A 13,222-nucleotide genomic window follows, 5' to 3' on the forward strand; every position below is an offset into this window, starting at 1 on the left:
CATAAGTGAAAAAATTATGGATATTGTCTCTGATGAAAACCAGTCTTACTGGGTTGATAGAGAAAGACTTTAACTCAGGTATTTAAGTATTTTCTAAGAAATAAAGGAAAGGAAATCATGCCTAAAGATCTACAGGAAGGTATGAGAGCAGTATTTCATCATATAGAGACTATTAATAAAGATTTAGGAATGATAATCAAAATGAAATAGTCTCTGATGTTGAAAAGCATAACTCAAAGTGAAAAATTCATTAGTGTGGATCAAAAACAGATTTTAAGAAACAAAAGAAGCCATAAAAAATGTGAAGACAAGTCAATAAAGAATATCCAGGGACTGGGATTGTACTCAGCGGTAGAGCGCTTGCCTAGCACACGCGGGGCCCTGGGTTCGATCCTCAGCACCACATAAAAATAAATAAATAAAACAAAGGTGTTGTGTCCGACTACAACTAAAAAATAAATATTAAAAAAAGAATATCCAATCTGAGGAACAAAAAGAAAAAAGAAAAACAAACACAACGTCAGAGCCTGATGGGACATGGTCAGATATGTCACTGTACATGAAATGGGGGTGGCAGGAGACAATAAAACAATAGGCCAAAATTTTTCAAAAAAAGATAAAAATTTTCAAGAATTTGCTGAGAATTATTGATATATACATCAGAAATGCTCAAGAATGATAAAAAATTTCATTCACAATTACAAAATAACAAAACTTTTGAAGGACAGATAAAATAAGAATGTTGAAATCATCAATAGAAAAAAATCATTATATACAAAAGAACCTTAACAAGATTAACAGCTCATTTTAAATAATAAACCATTGGGACAGAAAGCAGTGGAAAGATATGTTCAAAGTACTGAAAAAGAAAGCCTATTAACCAACAATCCTGTATTCAATGAAACTAAACTTCAAAATGATGGTGAAATGAAGACATAAACAAAAACTGAGACATCTATGTTTAGCAGATATTCTCTGCAAAAAAAACTAAAGTAAAGGCTGTCTGTATTTTTGATATGAAGAGATAATAACACAAATCCAAATTGAAACATAAATAAGGTTGGTAAAATGAATAGTTAAATATAAAAGACAGTATTAATGTACATTTTCTATCACTACTATTTTTCACCTGTATTATTTAAAAGAAAACTGCACAAAGCAATAATTAGAAATCTGCTGATGGACACAATGTGGAAGGGCCATGGAAGACTCCCCTTCTAGGTGACTGGTGTTCTTATTGGCATTGTTGCAGGCCTGCGTTTCCCTAGATAACAGATAGTTTGCTGGGGAATGTAACGTATCTGTCCACTTAAGCCAGGCAGGCTGCAGGTAAATTGCTTCTTGGAAAAGAAAGCATGTGGGGGTCAGCTCTGTGGGCCCATTTTATAGAATTATTCCTTAACCTCATGTTCGCACTCCTCATGTCTGTCTGTCCTGTATCAATAAGATCTGTTGTTACTTTGGTTCGATTTTGTTCCGTTCTCACTATATTTTTGGTAATTTTCTTGGGTTAAATCTGTGACCTGTGTGTATTTTGCCACATGTGGTGAGTTTGCTTAGGGCCTCTTAAAGATGGAACAGATATTTCCTCATGTGCCTTAGACCAGTGGATCTCCAACCTTTGTGGAGAGAGCTTGGTGGGCCTGTGGCCTGGACTCAGGACACAACTCTGCCTAGGACTTGACTTCCTGCTTCCCTGAGCTACCATCAGGCAGAGGTAAAAGCTTAGGGCCCTTTTACCATTCCTCTCATCATGCCTGAAGCCCTTGCAGATTCTTAGGAATATATTGAGCTTTTCAAAACCACCTACTGTCAATTTTTTTCCTCTCTCTTTTTTTTTTTAAACCAATGTTCTTAGGAAAAAAAGGCTTTTTTTTTTTTTTTTTCCCCAATGGAAAACCTCTGAATCCAAAAAATAAAGACAAGCAGGTTTCCGGTGGAGCTTCCAGAGAGGTCGAACAATGTCAGTTTTCTGCATTCTGCATTTGTGGGATGTTTGTCCTGCACTGACTCTGGGCAGCAATGGGGCTGCGGTCTTTCTCCTCCCTGAGGCCAGAGAACCATGGAGAGAGGATGGGCACGGTACAGGGGAAAGGCTCTCAAGTTCAGCCTTGCCAAAGGTCATCTGCTGTTCCTTTTTTTATGAATTTTTCTAGATGGTTGGAAACCCTTTCTTTCATTAATTGAGTCATGCTTTTTCATATTTTTTCTAATTTCCAACAAAACTGTTTTTTTTTTTCCTATCCACAATTTTTTTTTCTTTAGTTACCAGATGGACTCATTCCATTCTTTGATGTATATGTTTCTGATACTTTGGAAATATTGTGATTTTGTTTCCTGTTTGCTTTTTAAATTGTGACTATATCATGCCCTTGGTTCAATATTTATTAGTCTGCTGCATTCTTTCTTCCTTTAATCTTTTTCCCCATTACCACATTTTAGGCAAAGGTAATAAATATACTTCACATTTTCATCACAGAACGAGATATAATAATATGTATTATTATTTATCTAACTTATTCCTTTTCCACACATAATCTTTGTTATTGGTGTGTTACACTATTATTATAGATTGATTTTGCATTGTCTTCTGTGACTCATCCCGGTAATTATAGTCTTGATTCTATTATTAATTTTATTCAAAACTCACAACCAGCATTTTCCTTTAATTTCCCATCATTCTTTTGAAAGCTGCATTTTCCTATACTCTTTCCCTTCAATTGAAGGAAACAGTTCCTGACATCCTGCGTGTCCAAAATTGCTTTTAGATTTGATACTTAAAGCATTTGTCTTGATTAAATTTGGTCTCATATTTGATCTCTTTGAATAATTTAAACATGTTTATTAATTGTTTTCAGGAATTTTATATTGCTGCAGAGAAATTTGAGATCATCATCACTTCACTTTATTTTCCTATTAGTAAGTTATTTTTAGACTGCCTAACCAGAGAGCCATTTCTTTATCTTGATATTCTGTGACTTTGTTAATGTTCTTCCTAATGTAGGCAATAATGGAATGATTTTTATGGTATATACCCATTTTGGGTATAGACTCATTCTTTTACTTTGGGAATATTTTCCATGATTACACAATCACATATTTGTTCTGCAACATTATTTTGATTTTCCTTTTAAACATTTCAATTGTATATATGCTGGAACATCTTTGGTTGCCTTTAATATATTTTTTTATGTTTGATTTCATTTATTTTTCTTAATTTTATTTTCTGTCTTCTTTGTTTTCTACATTGTCTCTTCATTTTGTATCACTTCCAATTTCATTTATTTCATTTAAACAAGTCTGAGTTTATCTGCATCATGTTTCGTCACATTGTCTAATCTCTTCATTATTTCCTTGAATGTTTCTATTTTTGTTCTATAATTTTCCTCCTACTCTATTTTAATGCATTTAATTTTTTCATTAGTGTTTTTTATTTTATCATAATTTTTTCTTGTTTCCTTTTTTGCTATGCTTTTAAAAAACAATTCTTATTAAAAGCATGTTTCAGAATCTTTGGACCAACTATTTTAAGTTATTCCTACTGTGGGGGAGTGTTCATGCTAGTGTTTTAAGATGATCCTGTTTGTTCTTAGCTATAACAAAGTCAGGCTCCTTTCTGCTAAGAGTGCTGTGGGAATGATTGTCTTTTTGCTTTGTTCCATTTTTCATTTGTTCAGTTTACTGTGTGCATTTTGTTTTTATTTGTCTGTTTTGTTTTCTCTCACTGGTACCTCTGATGCTCCTGTTTCTCTGAAACTTAGACCAGGGTTTCCTGTCCTAACCCGTTTGTCTCAGCTTCCTGCCTTTTGCTTCTCAGGCTACCCAAGCAATTTCAAATACATCTTTCACACTGACCACCGCCTCTGTTAGGACCGGTTTTCCTCCACTTACATTTCTCCCTGGATGATGTGTGCATGAGTGTACTTGCTGTTATAGCAGATTTTCTAGTTTGCTAAAAATAGGTAGAGTATTTGTCTTCCACTCCTATCTGGATTGTTTCTGTGAAGAGAGATGAAGCTCCTTCGTGTAACAGACCTTTTATAGCTTGAGTCTCCAGTTGGCATCTGCTTCAACGCTTTATGAACATAGAGGAAGCTGGCGCTCCAGGGCTTGCAGTTCTGTTTTCCTTGAATAAACAAAAATCAGGGATTCTTTCTCAGAGGTTCACGTACAACACTCGTAGTATTTCAAGAGAGCCAGCAACAGTATTTCAAGGCATGAGGTCTTCATTTATTTCAATGCTAACTACATATCATTTTCAAAACACTGGCCTTGCCTACCAAACCTGGGGACTCCATCACCAGCTTACAGTTCATTTGAAATCATAACATGATTAAAATAATGATGAGTAAGTTTAATTTTAAAAACTATGTCTAGAAATAAAAATCAGATTGAGTGGGGACCTGATCAACCAGTTCATACTCTTTCCTGGTCACCTCGTGCTACACTCTAGATCACCACCTCCACGGATGACAACAGAATCCATCTAATTAACATGGATTGCCAAATGATCTCATAAAGGTCATGAGCCTGTTGATCCATTAATTAATTCATTAGCTGTTTGTTATTTATCATGTATTATTTGTAATTACCTAATTGTGTACTTCCCATTGTATACTGCCAATTAAGATTCTCGTGATTCTGCCCTTGAACATAAAATTTCTTGGAAAGGGATATACTTGAGAAATAATTGAAAATATAAAATGCATTAATAAAATAAAAGTTTCATGACAGTATATAAACTTTTCTTCTTTTAAACTTTTTTTAAGAGGGGAGAGAGAGAGAGAGAGAGAGAGAGAGAGAGAGAGAGAGAGAGAGAGAGAGAGAATTTTTAATATTTATTTTTTAGTTCTCGGCGGACACAACATCTTTGTTGGTATGTGGTGCTGAGGATCGAACCTGGGCCACATGCATGCCAGGCGAGCGCGCTACCGCTTGAGCCACATCCCCAGCCCTCTTCTTTTAAACTTTGTTCTTATATATAAAGGAAAGGATAAAATTTCAATTTTATGTTTAAAGACTATTTTCTTTTTTGGAATAACAGTTATAGAGTACTGAAGTATTCAAAAATAAGTTAATCAAAGTAACTAGTAATTTTACCAACCAGAAGATTTGATAATGGATAGTTTCATATTATTTTTGTGATTTTGTAACTCCTTCAATATTTCCTATACAATGTATTTATAAGTTCAATAACATGGCTAATTTTTCCAAATACTATTTTAGGAAACTTTTATATTTGGGTTAAATTTATAGGTATATTATTCAAACAAATGCCAACTTAATATAAATTCAATTCATTATTATTTAATTGTAGTTCAGTCTGCAAAATCTGTTTTTTTTAAATTAGGAAAATATCTACCAAAATATCAAAAATGTGTTGTTTTAAAATCACATTTATTCTACTGTCAAAAACTCACTTTTAAATTAAATTCATTATGTTAGTGATATGCTTTATGACAATAAAAATGACTACAGTTTGTTGACTGTTTTAGCTTGAGCCAAGCATTATACAAAACAGTAAGTACAAATTTTTCTCATTTAAATTCCTGATGAAGACCCAGATAGAGTGGTGCATGCCTGTGATCCAGCAGCTCAGGAGGCAGAGGCAGGAGATCACAAGTTCAAAGCCAGCCTCAGCAACTTAGTGAGGACCTAAGCAACTTAGTGAGATCCTGTCTCTAAATTTAAAAAAAGGAAAAAAAATTAAAAAAAAAAAAAGGCTGGAGATATGGCTCAGTGAGTAAGCACCACTGAGTTCAATCCCTGGCACCACCAACAACAAAAAATCTGATGAAGTAGGAAATGCTATGTAACCCATTCATAGGAGAGAACATGGTATTATTAGGTGCCCAGGTGGCATAATTTAGAAATAGGTGGAGTCAACACTTCAACCTGTGTCGGATCCACAACCTGCACACGTACAGTCACTATACCTAGCTTCCCACGTGAATTAGCCCCGTTTAGCACCTCTGAAAGGACATCCCACTTGATCATTGAATACTGGGGACGGAGGGTGGCTATGCCAAGTACAACACTCCGCCATCTCCCCTGGTGTCCTGCCTTAGAACACACCCATGCCCAAACATGCCCCTCCTTCTGTGGGACAGTGGAAATACCAGTGTTTCTCATCATTGGCTCTTGGTGGTGTTGTTTTTTTCACCCTGGTGTAGCTGTGTAAAGAGCTTCGACTTTTGTCTCTGCAACAAGTTTGAGAGTCTCTTAAGTATGAGTTAAACAGCTTAGTGGCTCAATCCAAGTATTCTGAATTGTTTAGTGAAGAGGCACTTCAAGTTAAAGTCAAAGCAGAATCAGATTCTCTTTAAGCATATCTCTCTTTCCATATCACGACCTGGAAGATAAAATCAGATTTCTCATTAGCATATTTTTTCCCAACATCTGAAAGAGAAGTTAGGATCAAATAAATGCAAAATAACTGTATCTTTCATATGGAAAAGGAACCTGTTTTAAAGACAAGAGGCTACAAATACCATATTTATTTTTTTCATTTTGAACTAAAATGTATTTAATATATAAAGATAAGGCATATTTATAATAATATTCTATAATCCAATGGAAGTCATTTTCAACAATATTCTTTAAGACTGTTCCCATAATAGTGTATACTTGTTTTACTTTTTACTCATTCTACATTCTCCACACCCTAGTCCCTGAAGAAGAAAAAAACTATTTGTATAAATATAATAATAAAAAATCACCCAAAGAGCTATTGTACTTTACATAATTGTGAGCAGTATTTCCTTCTAGAAATCCTTACTCAGCCCTTAGATGATGTCAGATGCCATATTTCGCACTGGAGATATCACAGTGAACATGAGACAGCAGAGCCCTGCTCCCATGGAGCCTGCATCTGCCTCAGGACATCCACCAACTATCACAAGTGGTTTATGAATCAGTTCTCATGTGGCCTAGGAAGGAGTGGTCACAATAAGCAATCTTGGGGGGAAATTGACTTCCAAGTAAGCAGGGAAAGAGTCATCTGTGCAGGGTTCTGCAGGGAAGGGCTGGAGGGGGTTGGCAGGGACAGGGACCCGGACCCAAGAAGGAGTGAGTGGCAGCAGGCTGCTGCTGGACACAGATCCAGAGGCTACTGCACAGCGTTTGGGGAGCGTTAGAGAGGGGCCACACGCTTCAGGCTAGATGTTGGACCACGTTCTTAGAGAATCAAGAAGCCGTTGAAAGACTTCAAGTGATGTGTGCAGGAGGGTGGAAGGGCAGCTGTGGTCAGAAGTGCATTTCATAATCACCTGCTCTGTGAAGGAGGAATAGCAGCAGGACAAGAGTGGACGTGGGGGCGCCTGCAGTGCTCCTGGTGAAGGATGGAGTGTTGGTTTCTGGAGGGAGTGGACAGATAGACACACTCAAGGAGGGTTAGCAGGCCTGCTGTAGTATCAGGGGTCAGAGTGGTGAGGAAGGGGAGGCTGGAGAACAGCCCTGGACCACTGTGGCTGAAGGTCATGGGAACAGCATGACCTTCCCGAATGACCACTGTCTTCTGTTCTCCTTTGAGTAGCATCTGAACCTTAACTGCAGCGGAGCTCTCTGGATCTGGGCTTTGCTTTTGTGTTTTCCTAGGAGAGAAGTAACAAGCCTCTGATTTTTCAGAAGCCAGGCTTACAACAGCAGGCATTTTGTCCAAGAAGGGAAAGAGAATTGTTTGAAGTAAAGGGAAAGACTGTATGGTTACACTCCATGTGACAGGACGGAGGGCAGATGGCCTTTAGGACAGCTAGACACCTGGGTTCTGCTCCCAGGAGCGTCCTAGGAAAGCAGCTGCCCCACCTCCAATGAAGCAATGCCTTAACCTTGAAGAGTAACCAGTCAAAAAGCTTCAGGTGGGTAATCCTGGCAAAGAGGAGCTAGGTGCCAGGGACAGCAGAATCTACCTCCAGACAGCCACGGATTTTGGAAAGTCAGCAGTTACAAGGTGTCCACAATGGAATGAAGTCCCCCGGCCTTCCCCCAACCTAAGGTTCTCACGTCTTTGCAAGAGAGGGCCAAGGGCTCTGTCCTCCACAGTGGCTTAAAATCCATTCCCCACCAGACATGGTAAGTGTATACTCAGCCAGATTTGATTCGATGTTAAAAAAAAATCTGCAATTCAAATGTCATGCAACAAGTATTTATTGGCTACCACAGAGGGGCAGTTAATGAGTCTGTTTCTACTTAGTAATGAGTTCTTTTGTAATTGGGCTTACTAGGAAGTCAGTTTCCAGCGACATGTGGAGTATAAAATCCATTCCCCTGTGACACTGTGAGGTCTGAGCAGCTGACACATGACAAAACACAAAGCTCCACTGGCATTTGTTGATAAACCAAATCAATGATGAAAAGTTTTCAGGAACAGAGCGCAAGTCTTAATTTCAGGAGACAGTGCATTGAGCAAATAGAAAAAGTTGCTATGAACATACAGCTACCTGGGAAAAGATAGACTGCAAAGAGTACTGGAGAAAAACGTCTTACAGTATTCTTTAGGAAATTATTGTTCTTTAGAATTTGAACAAATGTGTTTTAAGATACTGTGAAATTACTCTCAGTAAGTTAAAACAAATGTCGCTTAGAAATTTACCTGACTTCAGTAATTTAAGGAAACTTGGCCTGAACCCCTCAAGTCACAGACTAGGCATGGCTAAAACTCCTCCCCTCATTATTTGTGATCCCTGGCTTCACTTCTCTGGCTCTGCTCTGTGTCTCCATGAGTTATTCAGAGATCAAATAAGGACCCACTTGGAAGCCAAACTTTTGATCTTCCTCACTTTCTTAAGGAGTCTAATCTCACCACACCTGTCATGTGTGTATAATTTCTATGAAAATATGAAGGACTTGGAAGGAAATTGCACTTAGAACTCAGGCCTATCGATCACTTTCAGTGCTTATACTTGAACTTCAACACCCATCTCAGTAGTCCAGCTTCCCATGTGCAACTTCCCCAGATAAGGAGATCAGCCAGGGAAGTGGGGTACACTCTCTCCTGTCCATCATCATTGCTCAAGGTAATGGAATTTGAAGGGCTGTTTTGTTTTGGTCATCTCCTATTAGAATTCAGGCAAATAAAAATATGTCTTCTATCAGTAGTAATTGTATTGAAACAAGCAAGTGTGTCAATGGGTAAGTATGTAACAGACTGCAGCAAGGCCATTAAGATAGGCAGAAACAGCAGGAGAAAGAAAAGTTGAGAGCAGTTCAGAAGAGACTTTCAGCTAAATTACACCATTGGTTTCAGTACTCACTAGGAAAGAAAAGTTCACCAAAACATTCTGCATAATAGTTAAATTTTATTGCACCCATTCAAGATATCCATTTAGCCTTTTAAATTATTGGTGTTCTATATATTTCATAATATCATAGAATAATATTTAATAAAATTTAAAGCACAAGTTATTTTAATGAATAAACATTTATCTGTTTATCAAAGTAAGTTTTTTTGCAGAAAATTTTTTCAAAGAAGAACAAATTATGTACTGTCTTGCATGTATTCAAAAACTCTCGTTATCTTGATGTTTTCGAGTTCCACTTGTATTTTCTACGTGTTTTTGTCCATAAGTGTATTCTGGTTCTGTTTTGAATGCTGTGCTTATACTGTTCAAGAATGTGGAAGACGTCTAGCATTCTGTAATACACGCTGAGCATTTAATTTTATTAATTATTTAGGACCATAAAGACACAGTGACGATGAACATTCCACCATGAGAACATAGCACTTCAAAGGATGGGTGAGCTTCAGATGCGCCATTGACACTATTTCTATTTTCCCATTCACACTTGTTGTGAGACCCAGCTGTGAACAAGTCCTTGCGGTCAACACTGTGTCCTCAAGGCGGGCCTGTACAAGTGGATGCCAGGCTCAGAATCAATGGAATTTTAAGAGCCTTGAATTGCACTTCAGATACCCGCGCTGAATTTATTGTAATAATTTCCATTACAGCTGCATTCACTTTTAATGGCGTGTAGTTACTCCACCCCAGAATTCCAGCATGTTTCCATTCCATACTTGCCTTGTGACATTCAAGCTAATAATTTATGTGCGTTTTGATTTTACCTTTATTTGTTTGTTAGCAAAAAAGAAAGAAAGAAAAAAAAAGAGGCTCCCTGTTTATTTGCATCGCTTCCAGCTCCCACTTCCACCAGCTGCACCTGCCTGTGCTCTGTCCTAGACAGGCCACCTTCTATTGCTGTGGAGGCTCATCCGAGGGCTTGAGGAAGTAGGTTAGAGTACTAAGTGCCAGCACCCTCTCCTATGAAAAGTTTAAAAATCAGTAGTGGCTTTAAGCCTTATTTTATTTTATCCTCATTTGTTAACTTTTGTAAATATTTTTTTCTTCTCAGATGCATTCATTTGAGAGCATTAATAATTTCTTAAGATTGAACTTCCTTGGATTCCCAGCATACACACTTCTTGTTTGTTCTATTGGACTGAATCCCCTTCTGAGTTACAAGTGAGTGTTTTATCAAACCAATTTATACCAATACGTAAATAAGGACTTATATTTCTTGTTCTGCATCAAAGCTTTGCTTCAGAGTGTGCTAACATGGTCAAGAGGAGCTAGCAAGATTAAAATGCCTGTGTTAGGGAACTGTTTAGTGGAAAAAATACTGCTGGATCTGAACTGCTCCAATGAGTTTCCTTAGCATAGGATCTAAGAATTAGTAAAATTATTTTATGTCATTTGTTCCTTTTTAATTTTGCCTGAATTGATACAGATGTTTATTCAAGACATGTTTATTGAATATTGTTTGCTAAATCTCCATTCTTAAGTAGGAAAAATTCCATCTTGTATTTTCTCCTTAATTATCACATTGCCCCTATAACCTGTTTACCTTAAGAAAACATTCTTGTGCTGATTATCCTTAAGAATAGAACCCCCTCCCCCCCCCCCCGCCATGGTGGGGCCGGCCTCTCGCCCCAGTAGGCCCCCTCAGGAGAGCCCCCTCATCCTGCCTCATAGTCTTGCTCCTTTCCCTGGTGAGCGTGAGCACAGGAAGATCAGTCACCTCCTATTCTTTGCCTCATACACTTCTGCTTAATTTTAGTCTCTTTGACTCTTGAAAGAATTTAAAGACATTAGATTGCACCATTCCTGACAATTCAGGATGCAAGAAAGTGTGTATTGGGGAGAGAGGCTTCTCTTTATTTAGGAGATACATGTCTTATTTTAATATGATTTTGAAAAGAAACAGAGAGTTAAATACAATACCAAAGTCATCATTTATGTCTGACATTTCTATAGATGCATGTGTGTGTGTGTAGGTGTGTGTGTGTGTGAACATTTTTACGAGTTTTCCAAGCTGTTGTGGAAGGCAAGAGAGAGGTAAGGGACAGGGAGCGGGCAGTGTGTGGGACTGGGGCCTGGGCTCTTCCCTGGGTGTGGGAGCTCCAAGGGTCTCACTGCTACGCTCATTCCTCAAGTTCTTCTCCTGAAATTTCTTATACTTTACATTCAGAGAAACCAATAAAAATAGTGGGTTTCTTTCAAGAACATTCCATTTTCTTCTGCAGGGGTTCCCATCTGGAAAATCAGAAGAGATTAAATGTTCTTTCTTTGAATTTAAAATCAACCACCTGCAAGGGTGTTGTGGTTTATTAACTTAACAACTTTAACTTGGAATGGAAATCAGGGTTGGTGCTACTTAAAACCATAACATGTCATTTAATATTAACATCCTAGATGAAAGAAGGAACAAGGCTTGTCATCAGAGCAAATGCCCGTTTATTGAGGAACAGCTCTGCATATTTATAGAGCCAGGGGTGGTTTAACAGTTGGCATGGGGTGCTTTTTGATTGGAGCGTAAGGATCAGGTGAACCAGCAGGGCTAGTCTGATTGGTGGGTAGGATCAGGTGAGTCAGCAGGGCTCTGATTGGTGGTTAAGGATCATGTGAGCCAGCAGGGCTCTGATTGGTGGGTAAGGATCATGTGAGCCAGCAGGGCTCACCATTGGACGGCTCTTCTTGGGGGATGGGGAAGTTAGTCTTTGCAGCTGGGGTGACTCCCAACACTAGTTATAAATCTGAAAATATAAATCTAGAAATGGCATTTAAAAAATCTATCAGGAAATCATTTCAAGTGGAAAATTAAAGTTCCAAAATTATTACTTGTTACTAGGATCCTGAATCTTGATTTCTCCCTAAAAGTTTTTCCTTTGATACAGTTATTTGGCATCATGAAATAAGCTTTTTTTAAATTGATTCTTCAAGATTTCATCATAAATGACAATATTTTCTTTTATTATTAGACATTTGAAATCCAATTATTATCTAAACCTAAATTTTAAAGATGGGTTTTCTTCACACTGAAATTATTTTGCCTTGGAATCATGACTCTGGGATTGTTTCATGATAACTTGGAATCAGGGAGTCCGTTTTTCTACGTGTCAGGACTTACTCTTCATATGTGGCCTTATTCATATATATTTTCCATTTTTTTACTTTATGTTGTGAATATTCAAAAAATTTAATTTTATAAACTCACAAAGCAGCAATATATATGTATATATATGCTAGTTCATGAATTCCTAAACATTTCTTATTATTTATTAGTTGGGTCACATTTAGATAACCATAGAACACAGTGGAATTGTCTTACATGGGTCACGGTGTAACTCACATGGAGTTCATCTTGTAGGGGCTCCTTCTCATTGGGTGGGTAAAGGACATATAGCCAAGACTCTGTGGCTGATTTGTGGGTCCCCAGAACCTAATCAGGACCACCTTTTCACAGGCTTCTCCTGTGTCATTCGGGAACCTCTCAGATGTCTCTTTACAGAGAGGTGCAGGTCGACTTGAGCACAGTGCTGTGATCATCTGAAGGACTTTCAGCCATCAGAATTGTTCTCTCCCCGTTCCTGCTAGATCAGTTCTAGAGTGCTAGAGAGATGTGGATATAAACAGTTTTTCAGTAAAACACACACACAAAATGAAGTTTTGTTGTTATTGTTGTTTCCATTGAGTGTTCTGGAGCGACAGGGGTGAGGACTGACTCACTGTGCTCTTCAAGGCTGATAGATTTGAGATAGGAAGGAAGAGGACCTTTTTATTGGAAAGCCAAAAAGTATAACTGCAGATATTTTCTCTTTTTCACTCCTAGAATACCATGCTTAAAGTAATGTCTGACGTAATGGTATCTTTTTAAAAATATTTGCTGAAAAATAAAGGAACGAATCAAAGAAGTCAAGGCAACTTGTGATCCTACTGTATTGATTTGA

This window comes from Ictidomys tridecemlineatus, chromosome 9, assembly GCF_052094955.1.
Source record: "Ictidomys tridecemlineatus isolate mIctTri1 chromosome 9, mIctTri1.hap1, whole genome shotgun sequence".
Lineage (NCBI taxonomy): Eukaryota > Metazoa > Chordata > Mammalia > Rodentia > Sciuridae > Ictidomys > Ictidomys tridecemlineatus.